This window comes from Felis catus, chromosome E2 (assembly GCF_018350175.1).
Source record: "Felis catus isolate Fca126 chromosome E2, F.catus_Fca126_mat1.0, whole genome shotgun sequence".
NCBI classification, from domain to species: domain Eukaryota; kingdom Metazoa; phylum Chordata; class Mammalia; order Carnivora; family Felidae; genus Felis; species Felis catus.
The window spans coordinates 51,657,402-51,683,323 of NC_058382.1; the positions used below are offsets into that span (position 1 = coordinate 51,657,402).

Below are 25,922 nucleotides of genomic sequence, written 5' to 3' on the forward strand. Positions count from 1 at the left end.
AAGTGTTCCTATTAGTCTGGAAGGATCTCCCAGACATAATCTAGATCATATTGGTCCTTGTTTACCCAAAAATGCCACACGCTATGCCTAGCACATAGTGACTTTTTCAAAACATTTCTTGAACTTAATCAAATTCATTCCTTCATTCATTCTCTCAAATGTGCTGTCTCTGTTTCCCAACCCCTGCCCCACTCCAAGGATACCGAAGCAGAATAATTGGGTGACTTCTGGCGGGAGACTTTAACCCTTCCTTGATTTTGTTTCTTCGTCTCTAAAAAAAAAGCTGTGCTGTGACCCAAAGAAGATAATGCATATAAAGCACTTCGTGTGGCACATAGTATATGCTCAGTAAACGGTAACATCATGTGATTAGTACTATTGTCTCACTCTTCCATTGTGGGCCAGGTATGATTACTAACACATTCTTCCCAGTTCTGAGTTCAACGATAATCTTCTAACTCCCACCACTGACCATAGTTTCTTTGCCTGTGGGCAACAGGAGTGAAATGACTCTGAAGCAGGCTCAGATACACTTTTAAAAACCTAGTTCTCAGCCCCAGGTCTGGAATTAAAAAAAAAAAAAAAAAAAAAAAAAAGGAAAACTGGGGTCAACTGGGGAGAGAGAGCTGGATTTCATTAATTCCATGGGTTTCTGAAAAGGGCTAAGGTTTTGTAAGTTGGTGTTCATTTTCTACCTTAGGACTTTCTCTCTGGGAGTCCAATATTCTGCTTAAATTTCACTTATTTCCTTTAGTTGTAGGATTTGGGTCAGCAAGGAAAATTCTGCAAAATGATTTCACCACTGGCAGTAATTTGCCCTTGGCCAAATTGACTTGCAATTTACTCTAGGAGTGTCAGAAGTTTCCAAATTAGCATAGGCCCTGCCTGATGCTGAGTAGGCTCCTTGGGGTGGGTCATGTCCATCACTCCAGTCTAGCACAAGACGGATCCAACTGTCCCGAAGAAGCATGTGCCCTGCTGTCCTCACCTCCCCCGGCACCTGGTCCAGTGCCTTCTGGGAACCATGGCACGAAAGACCTTTTTCTCCAGGTTCCCACACCCACTTCGACTATACTCTTCACTCTTCTACCTCTGGGTTAATTATTTTTTAATAAATGGCTTCCACTGACAGAAGGCTCCTTTCTTTAAGAGGCCAGAGTCTCATTTTCTTCACCGTGCTCTGGAACTGTCCCATGGCACTCGAAGATTGCAAAGACCGAGCTGTGGAGAGGCTTCCACTGCCACAGGTAGGTATCAGGGCTGATGACACTAAGCTTATCTTTAGAAGTCTGTAACCGGAGCACCTGGGTGGCTCAGTCGGTTAAGCGTCTGACTCTTGATTTGGGCTCAGGTCATGATCTCACGGTTCGTGCGTCCAAGCCCTGCATTGGGCTCTGCACGGACAGAGCACAGCTTGCTTGAGACTTTCTCTCTCCCTCTCTCTCTCTGCCTCTCCCCTCCCCCCGTCTCAACATAAACATTAAGGAAAAAAAAAAAAGAATTCGGCAACCATGTCCAGAAATGCCAAGAAGAGTCTTTCACTCTCCAGTAGTTGCAATGACTTATTTTCAACTACTAAATTCAGAACACTCCACAATTTTCTTCAACTCAAGCACCCAAGGGGAAACAAATTATGTACAATTTTTTCAAAATTCGTTGAAGATCTACACTATCCCACTATGTGGCAGCAATAGCTGATTCCACGCCTATACTTCTGTATATAATCTCTTCTCTACCTGATTCCAGAGATATTTTTCTTTCTTTTTTTTTTTTTTTAAATAAAATTTTTTTTTCAACGTTTATTTATTTTGGGGACAGAGAGAGACAGAGCATGAACGGGCAAGGGGCAGAGAGAGAGGGAGACACAGAATCGGAAACAGGCTCCAGGCTCCGAGCCATCAGCCCAGAGCCCGACGCGGGGCTCGAACTCACAGACCGCGAGATCGTGACCTGGCTGAAGTCGGACGCCCAACCGACTGCGCCACCCAGGCGCCCCCAGAGATATTTTTAATGTAAGTCAGAATATCTCACAACCCTGCTTGAAAATGTTCCATAGCTTCCATTGTACTCAAAATGGAACCATGGCCTTCAAAGCCCTGTATACTCTGGCTTCTGATATTTCTCGACTCCCTCCCACCTTCGTGTTCTTTCCTTCCCACACACAAGCAAGCAGGACCCCTTCCAGTTCCTCAAATGTGTTGAGTCTGTCCTGGCTTTGGGCTCAGGGTTTTTGTACCCATTTTTTTTTCCACCTGGACTATTCTTCCCCAAGTTCTAAGTAAGTGGCTCAGTCTCATATTTCGCTCCCACCTTACGTTCAGCTTTCTTTGAGAATCCTAACGCAGCACCACCTGCCTCACCCTGCAAATCCACTCTTTAAAGAATTCAGCTAATTTTCTTTGGGTCAGCCTCCCTAGGATTGCCATGATGTATAGAGTCGACGGCCTCCATTCTAAATAAATGTAAAGGCTGGGGCGCCTGGGTGGCTCAGTCGATTAAGCATCCGACTTTTGAGCTCAGCTCAGGTCTTGACCTCAGGATCATGAGTTCAAGCCCTGCATTGGACTCCACACTGGGCATGGAGCCTACTTAAAAAACAAAATGAATGAATGAATGAATGAATGAATGAATGAATGAATGACAAGGCTAAAGAGGAGAGAGTCTATGATATAGATTTGCAGCATGGCCCAGTATGTGGCAGGGGGTAGGTATATCAATCCTAGTCATCGAACTAATATGAATTATACATATAATTACCTCCGTAACAGCCACGGAACCATCTCCAGGAAGAAGCATTAAGGACAGAAAGTACTCCCTTCTCTTTAGCAACGTTTTGCTCACATTATAACAAGGAAATCCTACCTGTGACCCGTGATGGAGCTTCTCGTTGTCACTGGAACGGCCAAGGTTGATGTGATTGCAACATACCCAGTGTTCTTCTAGGATTGAACTGCCAGCGTCCTTCATACTCCTCAGACGCTGCAAAGTAACAAAATTAATCAGAAAATGAATTTCTCCTCGATCGCTGTCCATTGTCTTTTCCCTCAAAAGACAGACCCTTGATACAGGAACTCTTCTCAGAGGTGACCGACTAAGCCTGTGGCTTGTAAAGTTGACAAGAGGCATGTCCGAGTGTCATAGGGCTTAGGAACTGAAAAAAAAAAAAAGAATGACAAAAATAGTAGCAATATTAGCACATCCTAATATTGAGGGGGTTTTCCTTTGTGCCAGAAGGGGTTCAAAGCCTATCACACGCATTATTCCATTGAAACCCCGTATCAGTTGTTTCAAGATGCTGATGTTATCTGTCCATTTTAAAGGTGAGAAAACTGGGGCCCTGAGAGATTAAATACACCAGCCCAAGGTCATTCAGGCAGGCAGTGGGGTGTCAGGATTTGAACCCAGGAAGTCTGATTTCAGCATTGCCGCCCCGCTGTGGATCAGAGAGACTTGGGAGTCAGTACCTCGCAAACAGTGGTCACAACATCCAAGTACTCGGAGTCCCAAAGGGAAAGGTTTGCCAAAGTGGCTGTTCAAGCCCTCGGCCACCTTGTGGAAATCCTAAGAGGCTGAGAAGGGTGGTTGGTCCACTGACCCCTGACGACCTCACAAACGTTCTAAGGCTTCCTGCAGCGTCTCCCCTCTCTTGCTCTAGGCAGATCTTCGGCACCTGACCCTTGTCTGCACTGCCTCAGTAGGCTCCCCACCACTGGTTTCTTCTCATTCATCGTGCAGTCAGTCACCGCTCCAAATCACATTGACCCCTCTCCCCAGTACCTACCGGGTTTGAAGCCCGGCGTGGCCATTCACCCTGTGGGGAAACTTGAACACCTCACTTACACTCATTTTAGGTTGAGCGCTTTCATCTGAGATGGGGCTAACATAACTTTCCCTTCACATTCTTTTGATGATCTAGTTCACGGGGACTGACCAAAACATGGTAACGATGCGGAAAAACAAAGCACCTGGCATGGAAGACTGTGTCCGTGCGTGGCCCCCGCAACAATTCCCAGTTTACCCCACACTGATGCCCTTCAACAAATATTCCTACCTCCGAGACTGCCTTCTCTCCTCGAGACCAGCATCCCTCCAAGGGCGGTCCTGGACCCTCTGCATCAGGTTTAACTGATGTGCCCTTAGGATTCAGATTCCCGGGCCCCACCTTTGGCCTTGTTAATCAGAATCTCTCAGGATGGATCTTGACCAGTTTCATTTGTAACAGGCTCGCCAGGCAACACCTGAGAACCCCAGCAGTGGGTCCCACTGTCCTGTCCATGACAACATTCCCTCCCTCCGAGTCTCCTCTCTGCCGCGTACCCGTCTACCGAACCCCACCGGGAATTCCGAGCCTGACTTAAACGACTCCTCCTTCGTAAAACCATTCCAAATTCCTCCCTCCAGAAAGAATCTCTCCCTGCTTTGAGCGATCACGGCAGTTATTTCTACACTGGTGAGCATCCCTGACATTTCAAGAGACTCAATACATAGTTCATGTTCATACCCATCACATCAAAGACCGCTACCACAGGCCTTCGCACAGAATAGGGGCTCGGTGAAAATGAATCTAACGGGCAGCATGAAGCCCGATCCCAGTATTTTTAGATCATCTTCATAAACCACAGGTATTAATAACCAACTCATGTGAAGAAGAGGAGGAGAAAATTTGACCAAGTAGACTGCATTCTCCCCCTCTGCCCTCCTCTTCTCTCGGATCCCTGCCGCACTGCCGTCAGGATCACACCTTTATTCCTGAGCCCGCACCTTGCGAGGGAACTAAGCGGGAGCCTGTATTTTGATTTATTTAAACGTCCCTTTAGTTCAGTGGGGGCTGGCTGACAGAGTTGGGTCATTTCTCTTTCTGTTTAAAAGTCAGCAAAAAAAGGCAATCGATAGAAGAATAATAAACTGTGCAAAACTGTCGGGTTTCCCTGATACAGGTTCCTGTGTAGCCCAAAGGGCTGGATTCGTTCCTCCAGCGTCTCGGCCAGCTTCTGGCTCCATGCGGTCCCTTGGTCCCGGTCCCTCGGTGGCTGTTCTCATTACTGCGAAGCAGAAACTAACAGGTGCATTCAATCTTTTCCCTTCTTAAAGAGCCCCAGTGCTTTTTTCTCCTATGCCTTAGCTCGGGCTGCTACCGCAGAACTGCACGGACCGGGGGTTAAAACAACAGGCATTTCTTTCACACACTTCTGAAGGCTGAAGTCTGAGATCGGGGTGCCAGAGCAGTCAGGTTTTGGGGGAAGGCGCTTTTCCTAGTTTATACAGTGCCCAGCACCTCGCACTACCCTCGCATGAGAGAGGGAGAGGGAGAGACAGAGAGATCATCTCTCTCCTGGCTCTTCTTACAAGGGGATGAATCCCATTCATGGGGGCTCTATCCCCATGACCTAATTACCTCCCAAACCCCTCCCCCTGCAAATACTATCATATTGCACATTTGGGCTTCAACCCATGAATTTGGGGAAGACATAAACATTAAGTCCACAACACCACACCCACCCAGGATCTCCGCACAGCCCGTCCTAGGTTTTGTTGAAAGGGGCACACCTTACCCCCAGGCAAGCAGGATGGCAGTGACTTTGCCAATGTAATTTCAGAATAAACAATGGACGCGCGTTTCAGGAAGGTGAGAGCAACAGTAACCGTTTCCAACCACACTCACCCCACTCACCAATTTCCAGCCTTGTCACGCACCCCATAGTTCTGGAAACACACCAAGCTCCATCACAGAGGACAACTCCCTCTGCCTGCTATGCTGTTGTCCTTTTCATGTGAAAGTACAACTTGCTTTAAGAATCATCTTGCCTTGGGGGCGCCTGGGGGGCTCAGCGGGTTAAGCATCTGACTGTTGATTTCAGCTCAGATCACCATCTTACAACTCGTGAGTTCAAGCCCCACAAAGGGTGCGCCTTGAGCTCCGCATCGGGCTCCACACCATCAGTACTGAGCTTCTCTCTCCAACTCTCTCTCTGCCCCTCCCCTCCATGGGCTTCTTTGACTATATTTTTTAATCAAAGTAATTACTTTCCATTTTAGCCCCTCAATTATTTTCTTCCTAGCATGCACCACAATCTGTTCAATTCATTTCTCAATTTTTTTTTTAACATTTATTTATGGTTGAGAGACAGAGCACGAGCAGGAGACAGGCAGAAAGAGAGGGAGACACAGAATCCGAAGCAGGATCCAGGCTCTGAGCTGTCAGCACAGAGCCAACGTGGGGCTCGAACCCACGAACCACAACATCATGACCTGAGCCAAAGTCGAACACTTAACACAATGAGCCACCCAGAAGCCCCTCTTCTATTCATCTCTAATGCTTGCTCATCACCTCTCTTTCCCGAAATATATAAAGTGAACAAGGTCAAGAACTGTGTCCCTCTTGACACATAGTAGCAGCTCAATAAATATTTGTTGAATGATTGGATAAAGTAATTATGCAAGACATAATGACAAGAAAAGAGAAGAAAGTCATACAATCAATTACATCAAATCTTTTGTTCGTATACGACGTTACAGCCGGGAAATAATCTCTTATGGTTTAGTTTTGCAGCAATGTAAGATTTCAACATCAGCTCTACGATTTAAGTTATTATTTTGCTGCTAAAAGAAATAGGTCCTCCTTATCCTGGATCATGATTTACCACACTCCTTACTCTACAGGCTCTGAATAAAAAAAATCTTACTTCTCCCAAAGGAACTCAGCTCCAACAGACTAAAAATGGACATCCTTATGAGACATCAACAAAGAACAGACAATTTGAAGAAGCAGATGTGGCTATTTTAAAAGAAAGAAAAAGTCCACATTCTGTTTTAACTTTTCAAGTCTCAAAGGATTCTTTCATGACAATACGCTGAGAACTACTTGGTGAAAATAAATAGCCACAGAGGAATATGGATTTAATTGTTTGAATTGCTGCATTAGCTAAAATAAAACAGCTGTGATCACATTCTGGGGCAAAAACCATTGTTCAACAAAGAGTTCTATTAAAGAGCACCCCAGTGATGAGTCTGGCTTTCTAAAATCAGGCACACCACTTCCTGGACCACCCATTGTTCTTAGGGTAACCGCGATTGCAATTTGGGGGGCATCTGGGTTGGAGAAATGCTGTCTGTGCCATAGGGCATAGAACTGCTGGATAGATTTTTCTCTTTCCCTCACATACACAGCTCAAGTTACTCAAAATTACTCAGCAAAACAAATTCCTTTCATATTTCTATACTCCCAAGACACAGGAAAGGTGCTGGGCTGGCAGCGGGGACTTTTTGAGTTCCAATTCGCTAACAGATGAAACAAAAAGAGTGTTGGTCCAAATTCTTCCCAAGGAAACTTTCTGAACTGAGCGTGGTCCCTGGGAAAAGGAGTCTCCAGGGTGGTGGGTTTTGATTATATTTCTTAGGATCCGAAGCCACCTTGAGATAATGCCCAAGCCATAGCGTTCTGCACGGAAATTCACAGCTACGTGTTAACACCAAGTTTGAAGCCTAGCCTCCAGGAGCTCTGCAAACATCCCACGGACCAGAAACTCAGAACTCTTATTCTAAAATGCGGAAGCAAGGCTCCAGATGGGGGAAGGCAAGAATTCGAAGGATTGTTGTTGTTTACCAAGCCCCACACCGGTGTCACCTCTGACCCTTCCACTGGCCCGTGTGCAGACTTTGAGACATACAATCAACGTCAAAGCCAGGAGTTAAAAAGAAGGGAAAGTCTGAAGGAAAGAGAGCGAAGGGGCTGTTACAGGAGCTCAAATTCCTAAATTCCTAATACTCTATCCAGTCCTACATTCCTAAGATTCTGTTCCATTGACCTCAGGAGCCAGTCTTTATCATAGGTAAGTGCGCCTAAAAGCCAACCCAACAAGTTACCTTCAAATGCAGACTTCCAAGTTTTACCAGCTCCTGCTTCAAAGGGATTCTGTGAGTTTTATTAAACACTCTGGGTGATTCTTAAGCTGGTGACCTTTTAAAACACAATTTTGGAGGCTCCTGGATGGCTCCGGTCAGTTGAGCCTCTGACTTCGGCTCAGGTCATGATCTTGCAGTTTGTGAGTTCGAACCCCACGTCAAGCTCTGTGCTGACAGCTCAGAGCCTGGAGCCCGCTTCGGATTCCGTGTCTCCCTCTCTCTGCCCATCCCCTGCTCATGTTCTGTATCTCTCACTCTCTCTCTCTCTCTCTCAAAAATAAATAAACATTTAAAAAAATTTTTTTCAAACCCACAATTGGGTTGTGGGAGGGGGGAATGGGCTAAATGGGGAAGGGGCACTAAGGAATCTACTCCTGAAATCATTGTTGCACTGTATGTTAACTAATTGGGATGTAAATTAAAAAAAAATTAAATAAAAAATGATATAAAAGTATTAAAAAAAACCCACAATTTTTATTTTCAGTTTTTTTCTCCATGTCCGCGAAATCTCAGTATTTCAGGATCCAAACTACATATCCCTTGCCCTGATCTCTGGAGATGGTGGGAACACCTTTCCCCATCACGGGCTCCAGATGCTGCCATTTCATACCCACCCACATCCTTCCTCGATGGGGCGAAATTCAGAAAAGAGATGGAGGGAGAGTTTTCTGGAGGCTTCCAGAAACCTTTATTTCCTCTGCCATGTTCCCTTTGCCATTTAATGAAACATACTCAAGGGTGTGTCCTCAGGGGATAAGGGAGGGTGGCAGTACCTTTCCCATGACAGTGGCTCACCTTTCCCGCCCACCCTCTCCAGGGAGTCCCTGGAAGGATTTTCCCCCCTGTCCCCCCAGCAAAGATCCTCCCCTTGTGAATTGCGATTACACTTAGTTGAACTGTTCTGTGCGAACCACGAAGTAGCAATCATGCTCCCCCTTTGCTGTCTTAACCCTCCCGCCCCCCCCCCATCATTAGTTATTTGAGGGAGCACATACTTTGCCTCTGCATCAAACACGACACACAGCCAATCGTTAAGCACAGAGTAAGCCCCGCAGCACCTCTCACTTTTGCCCACCAGGCATCTATTCCCGGCGCCCTGCTCCCCATTCTTTTCCGGTAGCCGCCCCTCAACTTCCCTTTCAAGAACTACCTTCCTCCAGCCTATGTCCGCTTGTTTCAGAGAAGCTGATTCCGTTCCCGGCATCCCGAAGTGATCCAGGTTGGGCTAATCAGCAGAGCCCCTTCCCCTGGAACAACCATTGGTTCGTAATTGTCACATGACCCACGCTGGGCCAATGAGATTCAGTCCTGGAACTTTTGCAAGTATAACAAAGAAGCGAATGGTCTCCTTCTTTGGGGTTGATGGTGCTTTGGGGACCTGGCTGGCCCCTTGTCTCCACCAGGGGACCAGCTGCTCAATGGAGCACCACAGATGGAGGCAGGGTGGAGGGGGGCAGAGCCAGGGATGAAGCCCTAGAGACCCGGCTCCTGGATTCATTCCAGCCAGAAGCTAGCCCTCCCTCCTAAACCTGTCAGTTCTCCCCAGTGTATAGTTAATAATATTACCTATGATGTGAACCAATTTGAGTATGTTTCTATCAGCTCAACCAAAAAGATGCACATTTATTTCATGCTTCAGAGACATTGATTGGTTCAGTTAATACCCATTTTTAGACTTGGGAAATGTTGGCTATATTGGATTCTTCAAGTCTACAAAATATCTTTCTTCTCCTTCGCCCACCCCCCAAACAAGGTCAGTTGCTTAAATTCTATCTTTAGCAAAGAAGACTGATATGGTCCAAAAATTATGGCCTTTGGAACCCGACCATTGAGTTTGGATCCCAGCTCTGCTACTTACAAATTGGGTTGACCTTGGGCAAACTACTTAGGAATCACTAAACGGGACACCATAACAGTAAAAAAGAAAAATATTCATTGTTATTGGAAGATCATTTTTTAAATGTTTGTTTATTTTTAGAGGGAAAGAGAGAGAGCATGAGCTGGGGAGGGGCAGAGAGAGAAGGAGGCACAGAAGCTGAAGCAGGCTCCAGGCTCAGGGCTCGAGCCCATGAACCGTGAGATCATGACCTGAGAGGTCGGATGTGTTAATCGACTGAGCCACCCAGACACCCCTGGAAGATCATTTTTTTTGTGATGATGTACTGAAAGGCGGAGAGATATCAGCAGGAAAGCAATATCAAGATCAGACAACAATGGATAACGGTGTCAACTCAGGCAGCATCACTTGGGATACAGAACAAAGGACAGATTGCAAAACTTGCAGTAAGATTTAGAAGCAAGTCAAATGTAGGCTGTAGGAGAAAAGGGAAGAGTCAAAGTTCCTGGAAACCAGCTCAATTATTTTTACATTGAACCCCCGAAACAGAAACGCAGTGCTAGCTGATGGAGATACTCTTAAATTCGAGTTTATCCATGGAGTTATTTTTAACAACACGGACAGCTTTGAGGGTAGACCTGTAGCTTCCTCTCTCTTGAAAAAATTGACCACCTTCTCACTTCTGGGCAACAGAGGGAGATCTTTCCAGTAGCGAAGCTTTCATCACTTTGCTTTAAACCTGCGTTCCCAAAGTGTTAAACGAATCTAACTAGTGTTATATTAGGTGGTTTTAGGTGGATTACTAGCTGTGCACAGACAAGACGTTAAATAACTCTGAATCACACTGGGGGAAAGCTGTTCCCCTTCAGGCCTCTTGATTATTTTGTCAAGGAAAAAAAGATCCCATATGGGGCCTAAAACGTCTTTAGCACCTCTTTCTAGCACTTGCTAATTGCCTTATTTAAAGGGGAGCACATCTCAGGGCTTAAAACCTTCAAGAGGCCACAGGATCTAGCACGAGTTAACTAATACTGTTGTGTCTTTGTTGAATTTATTTTTACACGTGCTTTCTCTTAACGGCAAGTGAAACTTATTTTCCACTTATAATTCATATCTATATATCTCTTTTTAAGATAACCTTACTTAAAAAAAAAAAAAAGACTATGAGGCACCCGGATGGCTGAGTCGGTTAAGCCTTGGACTCGACTTCGGTTCTCGTGGTGCTCTCACCATCAGTGGGTTCAAGCCATGGTCTTACCATCAGTGGGTTCAAGCCACACATCAGGCTTCACACGGATAGTGTGGAGCCTGCTTGGGATTCTCTCTCTCCCTCTCTCTCTCTGCCCCTACCCTGGACATGTGCTCACTTTCTCTCTCTCTCTCTCTCTAAAGAAATAAACTCTTTATTTTTTTTTAATTTTTTTTTCGACGTTTATTTATTTTTGGGACAGAGAGAGACACAGCATGAACGGGGGAGAGGCAGAGAGAGAGGGAGACACAGAATCGGAAACAGGCTCCAGGCTCTGAGCCATCAGCCCAGAGCCTGACGCGGGGCTTGAACCCACGGACCGCAAGATCGTGACCTGGCTGAAGTCGGACGCTTAGCCGACTGCGCCACCCAGGCGCCCCAAGAAATAAACTTTTTAAAAAAGTATTTAAAGGTAACTAACCAAGGAGATGTAACTAACCAAGGAGATGTGACACGGGGCCATGGCAGGAATTGGGAAAAGGGTCTACAAAGGTGGCTGTTAGAACCAGGGGTTCTAACACATCCCCAGCGGTGGAGTTTCTGGCCCTGTGGCAAACGTCTGCTTAGGGGGTATAGCGCTCAGAGCATCCTTAAAAGTATACCAGGCAGCTAAAAGCTTACAGCGAGTAAATATGCCTGCTCTTTGGGCTGGTACCAGGCCAGAAGCAGAGGGCACACCTGTCCTGTTGGGGAAGAATTTCTCAGTGCCTGCAGAAGCCAGTGCTCTCATTTAACCTGTGTGTGTGTGTGTGTGTGTGTGTGTGTGTGTGTGTGTGTGTGTGCGCGCGCGCGCATGCAGCATCCTGGAAACCCCTGGGAGTCCAGCGCAATCTCCTAAACAACTCAACTCCTTACTTTAAACAATTCAGGAGTTCGGTTCGCTTGTTATGAATAAACACGCTCAGCGCCGATGCTTGGAAACACTTGGGCTCCTGTTCCCAGACGCGCTCCGCTCGGCTGCGAATCCTAGCACTGCCTCAGCCCTCCCTGCCGCCCTGCCACGCTCCTGCGGCACACTCAACCACGCGGGCCGCAAGAAAATCTCCGCCACTCGCACGGCACCCCATCTGGCGTGGGGAATTTTATTTCGCAAGCCATCTTTTGTTTACCGGGTCTACTTTTCGAGGGGGGGAAAAACCGCTTCTGGCGGACCCGGAGCGGTCCAGCGCTACCAAACGGCTCCCCCTAGTGGCCCTTCGCGGCGCCGCGTAAATCAGAGCCGGAAGTACCAAGACCGTCCAGGCCTGCAGCTTTGGAAGTTCACTGTCAAAAAGGGCACTACAAAAGCAACAATAAAACAGTAAACTGCCAACCGTGTGCAGTCCCTGCCTCACATGTTCCTTTATTTTGCCAACTAAGAGCATTAGAAAATAAGTATCATTTGGCATCCCTCGAAACTCCTGAAAGCAACGAAGATGTCCTTCAGGAGGTGGATGGATAAAGGAACGGTGGTCCATGCAGACGATGAAATATAGTCAGCACTAAAAGGAAATTAAAGAAATGAGCCATCAAGCCATGAAAAGACATGGCGGGAACTTAAATGCTTACTACTAAGTGAAAGGAGTCGGCCTGCAAAGTGATTCCAATTATACGGCGTTCTAGAAAAGGCCCGACTATGCAGACAGTAAAAAGATCAGGGGTTGCCAAGGGCTAGTAGGAGGGAGGGGAGAACAGGCAGAACGCAGAGGATTTTTACGGCAATTAAACAGTTCTGTATGATGCTATAATGGTGGCTACATGTCATTATCCATTTGTCCAGGCCCTTAGAATGCACAGCACCAAGAGTGACCCCTGAGGTAAATTACGGACTTCGGGTGACACTGTGGCAGCGCAGTTTCGTGGACTGTAATGAATGTATCATTCTGGCAGACGATGTTGATATGGGGGAGACTATGCCACTAGGGGTCAAGGGATGTGGGGGACATTTCTCTACCTTCTGCTCAATTTTGCTCTGAACCTAAAATGTCTCCTAAAAATAAAATCTATTTTTTTTAATTAAAAAAAAAAAACAGGGGCGCCTGGGTGGGCTCAGTTGGTTAAGTGTCCAACTCTTGGTTTCAGCTCAGGTCATGATCTCACAGTTTGTGAGTTTGAGCCCCGCATCAGGCTCCGTGCTAACAGTGCGAAGCCTGCTTGGGATTCTCTCTTTCTGTCTCTTTCTGCCCCTCCTCTGCTCACTCTCTCTGTGTCTCTCTAAAATAAATAAATAAACTTTAAAAAATAAAATAAAATAAAATATACATACATAAATGAATAAATAAATACAGGGTGAATCCTGTTTTGGACATACTGATCAACTAATTAGAAAGATGTAAACCCTTCCTCCTCCAAGTGTGGTCTGCGACCACAGCCTCAGCAGCACCTGGGAGCTTGTTAGAAATTCAGAGTCTCAGGTCCCAGCCGGAACTACTGAATCAGAAGGTGCATTTTAACCAGATCTTTAAGTGATCTATATTAAAATGCAAAAGGCATGGTCTCTTCCTTTGAGGTGTTTTCAGCCCTGTTAAAACACTTGGGGGGGGGCGCCTGGGTGGCGCAGTCGGTTAAGCGTCCGACTTCAGCCAGGTCACGATCTCGCGGTCCCTGAGTTCGGGCCCCGCGTCAGGCTCTGGGCTGATGGCTCAGAGCTTGGAGCCTGTTTCTGATTCTGTGTCTCCCTCTTTCTCTGCCCCTCCCCCGTTCATGCTCTGTCTCTCTCTGTCCCAAAAATAAATAAAATGTTGAAAAAAAATTTTTTAAACACTTGGGGGGAAATATCTTTGGTATAGTTTGGGATGGAAGGAAGAGTAAGGTGGATAATGGTAATGAACTTCACACTTCTTATGTCACTTCTTTGTTCCTTTATCCACAAGGTTTTCCCTCCTAAGATGTCATTACCGCGTCACCATTTGTATAGTTCTTGCTGAATATTTTGCAGTAAGAACCCCTGGGAACTTGCCATGTGCCAGGCACAGTGAGGGACACGAGGCATGGTCCCTTTTCTTTCTTCCTTTTTTTTTTAATGTTTATTTATTTTTGAGAGAGGGAGAGAGACGGAGCGTGAGCAGGGGGCAGGGGTGCAGAGAGAGAGAGTGAGACGCAGAATCCGAAGCGGCCTCCAGGCTCTGAGCTGTCAGCACAGAGCCTGACGGGGGACTCGAACCCACGAGCTGTGAGATCATGACCTGAGCCGAAGTCAGATGCTTAACTGACTGAGCCACCCAGGCGCCCGGGCATAGCCCCTTTTCTTAAAAAGCATACAGAAAAGCTAGGGGCACCTGGCTGACTCAGCCGGTTGAGCATCTGACTTGGGCTCGGGTCCTGATCTCGCGGTTTGTGGGTTCGAGCCCCACCTCGAGCTCTCTGTTGTCTGTGCAGAGCCTGCCTCAGAGCCTCCCTCCCCCTTCTCTCTGCCCCTCCCCTGCTCACACTCTCTCGCTCTCTCAAAAATAAAAACACATTTTTTTTAAAAAGCAGGCTGGAAAAAAAAATTTTTTTAATCAATAAAAAATAAAAAAGCAGGCAGAAAAGTTAACTGGAAGTGGCAGTTTTGTCTAGCTCCCCTGTTAGGTCGAATACATTAACAGAAGTGAGCAGAGCAGCTCCTCTCCAGGAGGGTAAGACAAACTAGTGAGCCACATTTTTTTTAGCATCCACCAGGTACCGCGCGCTATTTGTGATCTCGTTTACTTCTCACACCAAGGTCACCAGATGAGAATTATTTTCCTCCTTCACCTGATAGAGAAACAGAGTCACTACGCAGCTCAGCAATTTGCCAAAGGCCTCACGGCCGAAAGCACCCAACTACCACAAAAAACGTGACCCCACTCTAAGTAAGGACAGTCCTTGAAACTGGAACCGTTATTTATTTAGTTATCAACTATTTTATGCTCAGTACCTAACAGAACATCTAGCAAATAATAGACGTTGAATAAATATTTGTTTGACGTCTGAATAAATGAATGACTATCCGCATCTGTCCCGCAGCCTTGAAAACAGTGATAATTACAACTATCTTTTTCAGTCATTTGCTACGTGCAAAGCACCTTTAACCTACTTGATATTCGTTGTAAAAATTAGAGGGAAGGTAGGTGAGGTCGCGTGATCAACAGGCAGCATTTGCTAAACGAGTGCTCGGGAATAATGGTGAATAATCGAATGGATGAAGACACAAAGTTACAAAGCCCCGGGAGAGTCAGAACGAAATCTCTCTAGGCCTCTGTTGCCTTGAACATGAATACAAAGCCTTCAGTTTTATGATTCAATGTTGTTTGCCCCAGCTTAGAAAGGCTCATGAGAGATCTTTCAATAGGAAATCCTAGAATAGAAACAAGATAAACACTCTCCTGACAAGAGGGTAAGTTGCTCCGGTGACTAAGGTAGATGCAGAAACACTGAAGACGCACCTGCCTTCAGGAGTTTGAGAGGAGGTCCGGGTCATGCTCCCTGCTCATCTGTAATTCGGCCAAAGATCCTCCAAAAGCACCACAAGACCCGATTAATTTGAAGTAGATGAACCTCTACGTTCTTGGGCCATGCAACATCTCAGGCCAAATACCCAACCTTCCAGGTTCAAGAAGACACCCTGTGAATTGGGCCACACGCTTGGCTCTCAACTTTTAAACCCCTATGTATATTTTAATGGCAGTCTAATCCAGATGGTTCAGATTATTTGCATTCATTTTGAAAGAAGCTACACTCTAATAGCTTCCTCAGTGTGTTGTGATAGACTTATACTCCTTCTCCGTGGGTTCCTCCGGCAGAGTCTGCTGGGTGGAATTTGCAGTAATAAAGGAAACATGGAGATTAAGAGCTGGGACCCCAGAGCCAGACCGCCTGGGTACAAATCCCCATCTCACTTCTTACGATGTGTGTGACTTCGGATTTGCTCTCCTTGTCTGAAAATGGGTAAAATAATAGTAACACCCCTGGTCATTAATGATTAGCCAAGGGGCACCTGGGTGGCGTCTGACTTCGCTCAGGTCAGGATCTCAAGTTTGGGAGTTCGAGCCCCGCATCGGGCTCTCTGCTGTCAGCACAGAGCCCACTTTGGACCTTCTGTCTCCCTCTCTCTGCCCCTATACCGCTTGTGTGTGCACGCGTGCGTGCGCTCTCTCTCAAAAATAAATAAACATTTTTTTAAAAAAGATTAGGGGCGCCTGGGTGGCTCAGTCAGTTGAGCATCCGACTTCGGCTCATGTCATGATCTCACGGTTCCTGAGTTCAAGTCCCGCATCAGCCTCTGTGCTGACAGCTCAGAGCCTGGACCCTGCGTCAGATTCTGGGTCTCCCTCTCCTTCTGCCTCCCTCTCACTCTCTCTCTCCCTCAAAAATAAATAAGCATTTAAAAATTTTTAAACAAAGAAAGGTTAGCCAAGTCCATATGAAGTGCCAGGCACTGTATCAACCATTGGCTATTATTATTATTATTACTACATTGAAGCTGCAAATAACAGAAAAATGACATTGGAATGGCTTGTACGTGATGACGTATTTCTCTCTCACATAAACACAAGCAGTCTGGGGCTGGGGTGATGACCTCACCCCACCAAGAACCCGATGCTCTACCAGCCCCACCCGTAATTCTCACTTTCTGATCCAAGATGGCGACCCCCATGCCAGCCAACTTGTCCATGTTCCAGCCAGAAGTCAGGAGCACAGAGGAGAAAAATTACACACAGTCTCTCTAAGAGCACTTCTAGAAGTCTTGCAGACCACTTCTGCTTACGTCCCATTGAACAGAACTTTGTCTCGTGGTCACGTGTAGTCTTAACGGTGACTAGGAAAAGTAGCTCTTTATTCTCTTATCAGTCTATTATTACTATTATAGGGCAAAGAAGGAAGGGCAAATATTGGGAGATAGTTGGCTGTCTCTGCCACAGATTCAGAGTAGAAGATCAAAAATACCATCTGGGGGCCGGGAGGGGGTGCTTGGGCCATTTTAAGGAGTTATTCAGTTTTCCCAGATGTCTTCCATGTATACAGGAGATATACATGTTATTAAACTTCTGTTCGTTTTTCTCCCGTTTAAAAAAAAACAAAAACAAAAACAAAAACAAAAACACCACCATCTGGATCTAGGGTGCATACCAAATGGAGATCTTTGGATAATGAAACGCGGTTTGAGAAGACTACATGTTTAAGTCTGTCCTCAGCCGTCTCCACATTCTGTTTGCTTACAAATCCCATAAATATATGCTGCATAAGACACTAAATAAATGTTTATTCTAGTTATTGTACAACAGTGACCGCAAATCTCTTTTCTCCCGTCTCCCCAGAATTGTACCCATGGAAGGCTTCAGATGATTGTGGATTTAGAAAGAAAAGGAGAATGTGGTGACTCTGAACATTGCTTCAATTAAAAAGGAAGGCTCCTCAGACACTCGAGGATAGTCACTTTCCCGTCCATCATTAACTGAAAAAGTGATGGCATGCATGCAAACTCAGGGTGTTCTTCCAGAAACTCGTGTGAGACAAGACACCTTCCCAGCCTGTCTGAGCCATTACAAATAAAAGATGTTGACAACACATACATGGATAATAGGAAACATATTTTTGGCCAGTGAGTTAGCTTTTTGGTCAGGCTTGAAGACTGTAACAGATATTTTGGAAGCTTCCCCACTAACCTACCCTATTCTCCCCTTTTGAACACAACTGTATTTCCCAGCCTTGCGGTACAGTTTGGGATGGGCTTGAGTCAATCGAAGAATGCAACCCTGTGTCCACAGTAATTATTTCAGAGTTGGACACGTGATGGAATACAATGTAAAGGAAAATTGTTGGCCATTCTTTTGGGATCATAAAGAATATCCGGTCTTAGAATTAAGATGGCGAATGAACAGCCTATAAAGCATAGAAACTAGAGTGGCAAGATGAAGAGAAATTGGTCTGTAATGACATTGTTCAGTCAAGAGATGGAAGGAACCTTACCAAGAGCCCATGGACTTTGAAATTCACAAGCCAGTCAATTCTACAGTTTAAGCCTCTCGAGTCAATGTTTCTGCTTAGTATTCAGTTGACACTGAGTCATTAAATGAAAACCAGGAAATATTTAATGGGGCAAATTAATCAGGAAGCCATAACTGAACATCTGTCGTATCAATCAGACCAGGGTAGAAATGGTGCTGTGCCATTTGGCCGTTTCTGTGAGCGCATTCGGGTCATTTGAAGAAAATAGGAGACTCCGCGTCTTAATCGGGAAATCGGAGATAACTATAATGTTGTCTCAGGATTGTTGCATGGTTCTGTCACTTTGGACAAATGCATACAGTTGTGGAACTCGCATCACACGCCAGGTATGAGTGGAGTGGCCCCATCATCCCCCCAATTTCCTCCTGCTCCTTTGAAACCCACTCCTCCCTCCATCCCCAACTCTCACTCCCCGAAGATCAACACACCAGTGATCTGTTCTCTGTCCCTACAGTGCCACCTTTTCCAGCATGTCATGAAAGGAGTCACGCATAATGAGTCTTTGAGTCTGACTTGGTAGAGTGCATTTGCAATTCTTCCGTGTCTGGGTGTAACTAGGTCCTTTGTTTTTACTGCTCCCCGATCATTTGATTAAAGCTCACCTTCTCCACCACAGAGGACGACGACCTTTGGGCACAGAGCTTGTTTCCAGTGATCATTTTTCATGTCCCACCCCCCCACCCTTTTATATATTTATTTGGAACTGTTGAAGGGAAAGAAACATGTTAGAGTGTGCTATGGACCAAATGGTGCCCCCCACCATCCCCCACAAGTTCACGTATGGAAGCCATAACCCCAATGTGCCTGTCTATGGAGATAAGGTCTTTAGGAGGTGATTAAAACTAAATGAGTTCACAAGGCTGGAGTCCTAACCCGTAAGATCCTCATAGAAAGAGAGACCCAAGATGACTAAATAGCTCTCTCTCTCTCTACCTGTCTCAATCTCTCTGTCTCTCTGCCATTTGAGGCCACAGTGAGAAGGCGGCCATCCGCAAGCCAGAAGAAAGCCATCACCAGAAACCAACCCTGCCAGACCTGGATCTGGGACTTGCAGCCTCCAGAGCTGTTTCTGTTGTTGAAGCCTCCCAAGGCTGCGGCAGCCCGGACGGGCTGCTACAGAGCGACTCAGAAGACAAACCTGGACTTGATCATCAGCGAGAGGGGTTTGGTCCTAAACACCTGTTTCCTTTTTTCTGTGGGATGGGGAAGAAAATAGCCTTCCACACGCGCTTATTCTGAGGGCGAAGCCGCAGGATAAGGTATGCAACTTGTCCAGCCCAGTTGTGAGGCCCTGCAAAGAGCTCAGCTTATGGCCCGGCCCGTCTTACTGGCCAGCTGCACCCAGGAGGAGCCCGGACACACACAGGGATGCGCAGGAATTGCTGAAAATACTGAGATGCAATTTGCATGCCTGGGCACCTGTCTGCAACTTTTTGATTTGTCAGATGGAAGCACTGATGCAAAAGCATGTTTCTGACATCTGACACGTATATCTCCAGGAAGCATAAACTCTCTACAACAAGATGGAAAATATTCTGGGGGGGGGGGGGGTACGTGGCGGGAACAGACAGTGAGGTGTTTCTTTTGCACCCGGTTCTTCTCAAGGACATTAAGGCAGACTGAAAACAAAGGAATGAAGAGAACTTGAACTTCGAGACTCCCTCGGGGAAGGAAGGGGGATAGGCGGCTGTATTGAGGACCCATTGACATCCAGAGCCAAGCCGGCTCATTCCAACTCTTGAGAGCTGACTGTGCCCTCCAGGCAACATCCCGTTCGGGTTCAGCGGATACCGAGCGCTGGCCGCTTGATAATGGCCTTGGTGGGATTGTTTGCACCACAGAAATCGGCCATCGCTATAAAGCAGGGCTTCCCTCACCCTCAGGAGAGCCAGTTGTTCAAGATTTACCAGCACACCGCTGGGTCCACGGCCCAGTGGTCCACCGAGAGGAGCGGGAAGCAGCTGAAACCGCCTTTTACAAATCTGGAAGGAGGGTGGAGCATGGACAGCAGCGGGCAGATGCACGGACCAAGAGAAAGATTCAGGACAGTGAAGGAAGTCCAGCATTGGGAGTTTGGATGCAAGCCCTTTCTCCATCGTTCACCACTTTTGACATTTAGCGGAGGCTTGTGACTTGGTTCTAAGAATTAATCCACGTATGGTACTGGAGCAAATTATCCTCACAGATACTGTACGTGTCAATCTAGCAACCTCAGAACGTGTGCAAAGGTTTAGTCACCGCGAGGACGGACACAGACACAATGTGTACGGTCAGACGGTATGTTTTCGAATGACACAATGTCCCTCAACAGGGAACTCTCTAACTCTGTTATAGTGAGCCCGTATAAGTAGAAACTGCAGCTTTTAAATGGTCCCCTAAAAACTTAATTTCCGCTGTTATGAGACAAGAATCAGGATAAAAAGTAAGAAGAACATGTCACAAAGCAGAGTGATTTTAATGATCGAAGCTCTATAACATGTAAATGCCTCAAAGGTTATAGAGGAATTAATTCTGGTGGGTTGATGGTAACTTTTCTTCTTTTGGAGCTTTTGTATATTTTCTGATTTCTCGGTAATGAGAAGGTATTTCTTGAAATAAGAAAAAAAAAGAAATCCTTTTTTTTTAATTATTATTATGAAGTAAACTCTACCCCCGACATGGGGCTCGAACTCACGACCTGGAGGTCAAGAGTCACATGCTCTATTGACTGAGCCAGCCAGGCAACCCAAGAAGTGCTATTTTTTTTTTTTTAAGTGATTTTTCGGCACCTGGGTGGCTCAGTTGGTTGAGTGTCTGACTTCGGCTCAGGTCATGATCTCACGGTCTGTGATTTCAAGCCCCACGTCGGGCTCTGTGCTAACAGCTCAGAGCCTGGAGCCTGCTTTGGGTTCTGCGTCTCCCTCTCTCTCTGCCCCTCCCCTGCTCATACTCTGCCTCTGTCTCTCAAAAACAAATAAAAAAAATATTTTTTAATAATAATAATGTGATTTTTTCCAATGAGATAACGAGAGAAGTTGAAACCTAAAATGTAGTCATTAATTAAGGAAGGAAATGTAATACCCAACGTTAACAGCATCGCTTGTACCTGAAGAAACAGCCATACCCAGTTCTTTCTCCTTCTCCTTCTCCTCCTCTTCTTTCTTCCTCTGGCAACATAATATCTACTCATATTTACTAAGCATCTACCATGTACCAGCCGTGGTACCAGGTAAGTGAAATCCATGACTTATTTCTTGTTTTGGTGGGGAGGGGAACCCCTGAAATAGTTACTATTGATATCTCCACTGAACAGAGGCAAAAACAGAAACTTACAATGTAAATAACTTGCCCAAATCCTCACAGCCAGTAAATGCCAGACCCCATATCAAACCCTGGTAAAGCAAAGCACACATTTTGTGCAGATAAGGCACAATCGAGTTCATGTTCACTACTCAGGCGGTCGCGCCTTTAAGGAAAGGGCAGGCTTAACACTGGAAGCTGAGATCACTTCACATTTTCGGTGCCCTCCGGTCCCTCGGGCTGTGATACTAAACATACTGGAAACAGACATTGTAACATAATGACCCACTGCTGCAGGTACTTATTCTAAAACATAAAATAACTTGTCGTCTGTACCCTACCAGCATGCCTTAGAGGCAGCCAACAGGGATTTTCATTGGTCGGTCAATAACTAATTATCGAGCACCTCATGTATACTAGATAAGGTAAACACAAGCTCTACCCTCGCGGAGCTTCCAAGAAGAGCGAGGAACTCCGTAGGCAAGAGATGAGCGCTGTGATGGAGAGCCACGGGGTTCACGGGGAGACGGCCACCCTCTCCTCTGGCGCAGCAAGGGGCACGCTGGAAGCTGGGCTCAGTCACAGCTAACCTGACCATCTTTTTCTTTTTTTTTTTTAATTTTTTTTTTTCCAACGTTTATTTATTTTTGGGACAGAGAGAGACAGAGCATGAACGGGGGAAGGGCAGAGAGAGAGGCAGACACAGAATCGGAAACAGGCTCCGGGCTCTGAGCCATCAGCCCAGAGCCCGACGCGGGGCTCGAACTCACGGGCCGCGAGATCGTGACCTGGCTGAAGTCGGACGCGTAACCGACTGCGCCACCCAGGCGCCCCTGACCATCTTTTTTATAACACTGACTACACGCAGCAATTCTTTTAATCCCTTCTCTAGTCTTTGCGTCCGCCCTTCCAGACTTCCAACTGGACAAGACCAGGAATCCTGCAAAATGCCTCTTGGCAATATGCCTGCAATTCTAGACCTAGGAAGGGGTGGGGTGTGGTGATTGCAGTAGTGGCCTTTCCGATGCTCTGCTTGAAAGAAACACTAATCAAACTCCCCCTGCTCGACCCCTGCTCCTTTAATAAAAGCAGGATCTTTCCCTCCTGGGTTCCCAGGAACCACCCTACACCCACACACCCTCAGGGGACCCAAGGATTGCCTGTTCCCCTTAGGCACTGGCCCTGTGGCCTCTGGCTGGCTCTCTGGGCGCACTTCCGGAGCGGGAGCCCCTGCGCCAATACGCGCATCGCCCAGCAGAGGGCAGGAGTGCACAATGAAGCTGGTCCCTCTCGCGTTAGGAAAAACCAAGGGAGGCCCAAGGGCACACAGATCGACCGGCATCGAGGCAGATTCAAGTCCAGAATAAATCATGGCCCGTGTGCTGTGTGCCTGACAGCATGAGAAATATTCTTCCCCCGGAGTCCACATGCCTGGGCCCTAGTGTCAGTCCGGGAGTCAGTCACTTCCCCCACGGGCCTCTCCATAACCAGTTGTGATCAGACCAACACTTGTGGTTCTTAATATTCGATTGCAAGACGCCTTCAGCAATAACCATCAAGAAACTTAGGGGGGGAAAAAAGCTCACTTACACGTCCTGGAAATGACGTAGCACACCTGACTCGTCCAGCACGGTCACAGGTAGAGAGAGAGCAGGCCTGGGGTTCTGCTTTCATCGGAGTGGTGGGTGGGGGCCCAGGGTGTCTTGGGTGAATTTAAAACACAAGAGTGGGAATTTAAAGCGCCAAAGGAGGAAAAACAGGTGGCCCCAAGTGTCAGTTACCCACGGCTGAAATCAACCAAGATCTCTGAAACAAAGGAGCCAGCCTGGGGGCTGGAGGGTGGGGCGCCTGGTGTTTATCTGGTCACCTGGCTGCCAACATGTTTATTTGAGATAGCTGTGTTTGAAGTGGGTGCCCCTTTGAAGTGGACGCCTAGGCAATCAACGCTTAAATCAGGCATTTGCAAGACAAAGAGGAAAAAAATTGACTGTCAGAGTTTACACTATAGGGTTTCAGTTCTCCCAGGTGCACGGTGAGGGCGTTATCCTCGATGACCCCAGATTTGATTTCTCCTGGAAATTTCTGCCATACTACGCCCTCGCCTATCCCAAAGCAACGCCTGAAGTCCCGATCTTGCTGAAATGCCCATTGGAGGATGTGTCTCCCCAGTTTATAATCTGGCAGCGGAGTGAGAATATGAAAGCGTCCCCACCTGGCTGCCCCAAGTGTCTCCAAGTACCTGGGACGAGGTCTTCTTCCCGTGCCTGAGGGTCAGAGGGAGGGGCGGCTGTAGTCCTGGTACTAATAATAGGCTAATATTTATAGATGTGCCAATTAATGCGCAAAGCACTTTACATGAATTAATCCGTTAACTCCTCCCACCAAACCCGTTATCCAGATGAGGTCACAAAAGCCACTGAGAGATTAAATTGCCCGAGAACGTGCTGATGGTGATGGTGGTGAGCTGGGATTTGAAGGCCAGGGAGTGACGTACAGCTGTTTTCTGTTGTTGAGCTCAAGGACTTAGGGGATGGGCGAGGAACTGCCCGAAGACAACTATGGCTCCTTATTTGGACCAAGATTGGTTCATTCGTGCCCTCACTCACACCCCCTCTCCATAAAGATATACCAAGTGTCCGCTACGTCCTGGGAGCTTCCGGAAGCCCTGGAATCCATATATTTGCGACGATGACATCCTATCCGTCAGGTGGCTTTTCTCCCACAAAGCTCAGGAGCCTGGGGGCAAGACAGATTCAACACTGATCAGGGTTGTGACTTTGCTGGGTAGGCACAGTGCAAAGTAGGTAGGCTTTGGGGAGGTGGTGAAGAATGCTAGGGAGACAATGGTTCAGACAATCGACCACGAGGTTCCACTAAAAACATGAGTTTTTGCCCCCTGAGCTGCAGCTGGTCAGGATTTTAGGACTCTGCCCCCCACCCCAGCTCTTTTCCAGAACAGCCTGTACTCTACAACGCTAAATGGGCCAGTTGCACCAGAGGAACGGCCAGGACCACAAGGTTCCATCCTCGCTCTGCCGCTGACCATCTGTGCAACCTGGAAAAACCCTCCGCTACATCTGACCTTGTTTCCTTCATCTATAAAACGACACACGATTTGGCTCAGTTACTAGACACATATCTCTGAGCCAAGTCAGAATGTGCCTGGCACTGTGTTTGACCCTGAGGACAAAGACTTTCCCTCCCCCAAGAGTTCAAATTCTAACACGTTCCAGATATTTTTAATCTATCATTGTACAAAACTGGCCCCACCTCTGATAGAAGTTTCTACAAGACACAACAACTACTGTTCCTAATAGTCTCTGCTTTAGGACACCTAATTTGGGCTCAACTCCATATATGAATTATTTTTGTGATCCTTCACCCTAATCCTCCGGAGCAGATAGAATGATTACGTCCACTTTACTGAGGGAAAAACTGAGGATTACAATGATTCACTTACTTACCACAAGTCACACTGATAGTAAGGTAGCAGAACTCAAACATAAGCCTAACCCCTGTGGAAACACAGAACAAGGGACCCAGCTCTTCCAGGGCGTGAAACTCCAAGCCAACACTTTCAGATGATGCCTGCCTGCCTCCATTCCCGAGAATGAGCTGTGCTAATCTTAACGATTCCTCTCCTAGAATTAAATTTCTCTACTGACTCCTCAGTCCTTAACTAAGAAAAGTTGGCTTAATACGCAGAACTGGAATTCAAGGAGATGCGATTTCTTCAAAGCTTTCCCATAAATTTTGGTCCAGAGCTCATCAAAAGTGATGTGAAAAGATGCGAAATGTTCATTTGATACATTCCCCAAAAAATAACAGAGGCTTGTCTTAGCTAATTCATAGCTGTTGGTTGAGCAGTGCCATTTATTTCCAGGGCCTGCTTGGATACGGCACATTTATGGAAAGGGGCTGTCAGCGCTAATGGATCTGTCATATGCCCAAAAAGTCCTACAGAATCTGAAATGCTGACAAGTTTAGATTTAGTGGAAAACATCTGCAAATCACAGATCTTTTAATATTAACTAACATGGAAAAAATTTCAGCTTCAATGACTTAGTAACTCCCTGAGCCATCTTTAAAGTCTGTGTTCTTTCCTTCCCTAAGTCAAAGAAAGGAACAGCTTTCAAAGCTATGTTCAAAAGAGAGTACAGCCCAGCGCAGGGAATATATAGTTGGTATTGTAACAATGTTCAATGGTCACACGCGGTAGCTACATTTGTGGCCAGCAATGGCATAGGACTTGTCCAGTCACTGTTACCCACCTGAAACTAATGTGGCATTGTGTTATAGTATATACTGTGCTTCAATTAAAAAAATAATGAATCCTGGGGCGCCTGGGTGGTTCAGTCAGTTGAGCATCTGACTTCCGCTCAGGTCATGATCTCATGGCTGGCTTGTGAGTTCGAGCCCCACGTAAAGCTCTGGGTTGACAGCTCAGAGCCTGGAGCCTGCTTCAGATTCTGTGTCCCTCTCTCTCTCTGCCCCTCCCTCGCTCATGCTCTCTCTCTCTCTCTCTCTCTCTCTCAAGAATAAATAAAACATTAAAAAAAAATTTTTAAATGAATCCATTAAAAGAGGGTACAACCAAGATGGCTGTTATATAATGTTTAACATGACACTTTAGATACTCCAGCTAACCGAAACAGAAATTTTAGTAGGCTAGGGATCATTTTTTAAAAGTTTTTTTTAAAGGTATAG

The 25,922-nt window shown here is 46.5% G+C and overlaps 1 long non-coding RNA gene across 1 annotated transcript in view; it reads right to left on the reverse strand.

The window, feature by feature from the left end:
* Positions 1–24,604, reverse strand: part of LOC123382328 — a 55,933-nt gene extending 31,329 nt beyond the window's left edge. Inside the window, exons 1-2 of the long non-coding RNA XR_006590550.1 lie at positions 22,806–24,604; positions 2,863–3,151 (exon numbers count right to left, since the gene is read on the reverse strand). This is a non-coding gene — a long non-coding RNA (uncharacterized LOC123382328). The remainder of the gene's footprint in view (positions 1–2,862; positions 3,152–22,805) is intronic.
* Between the last annotated feature and the right edge of the window lie 1,318 nt (positions 24,605–25,922).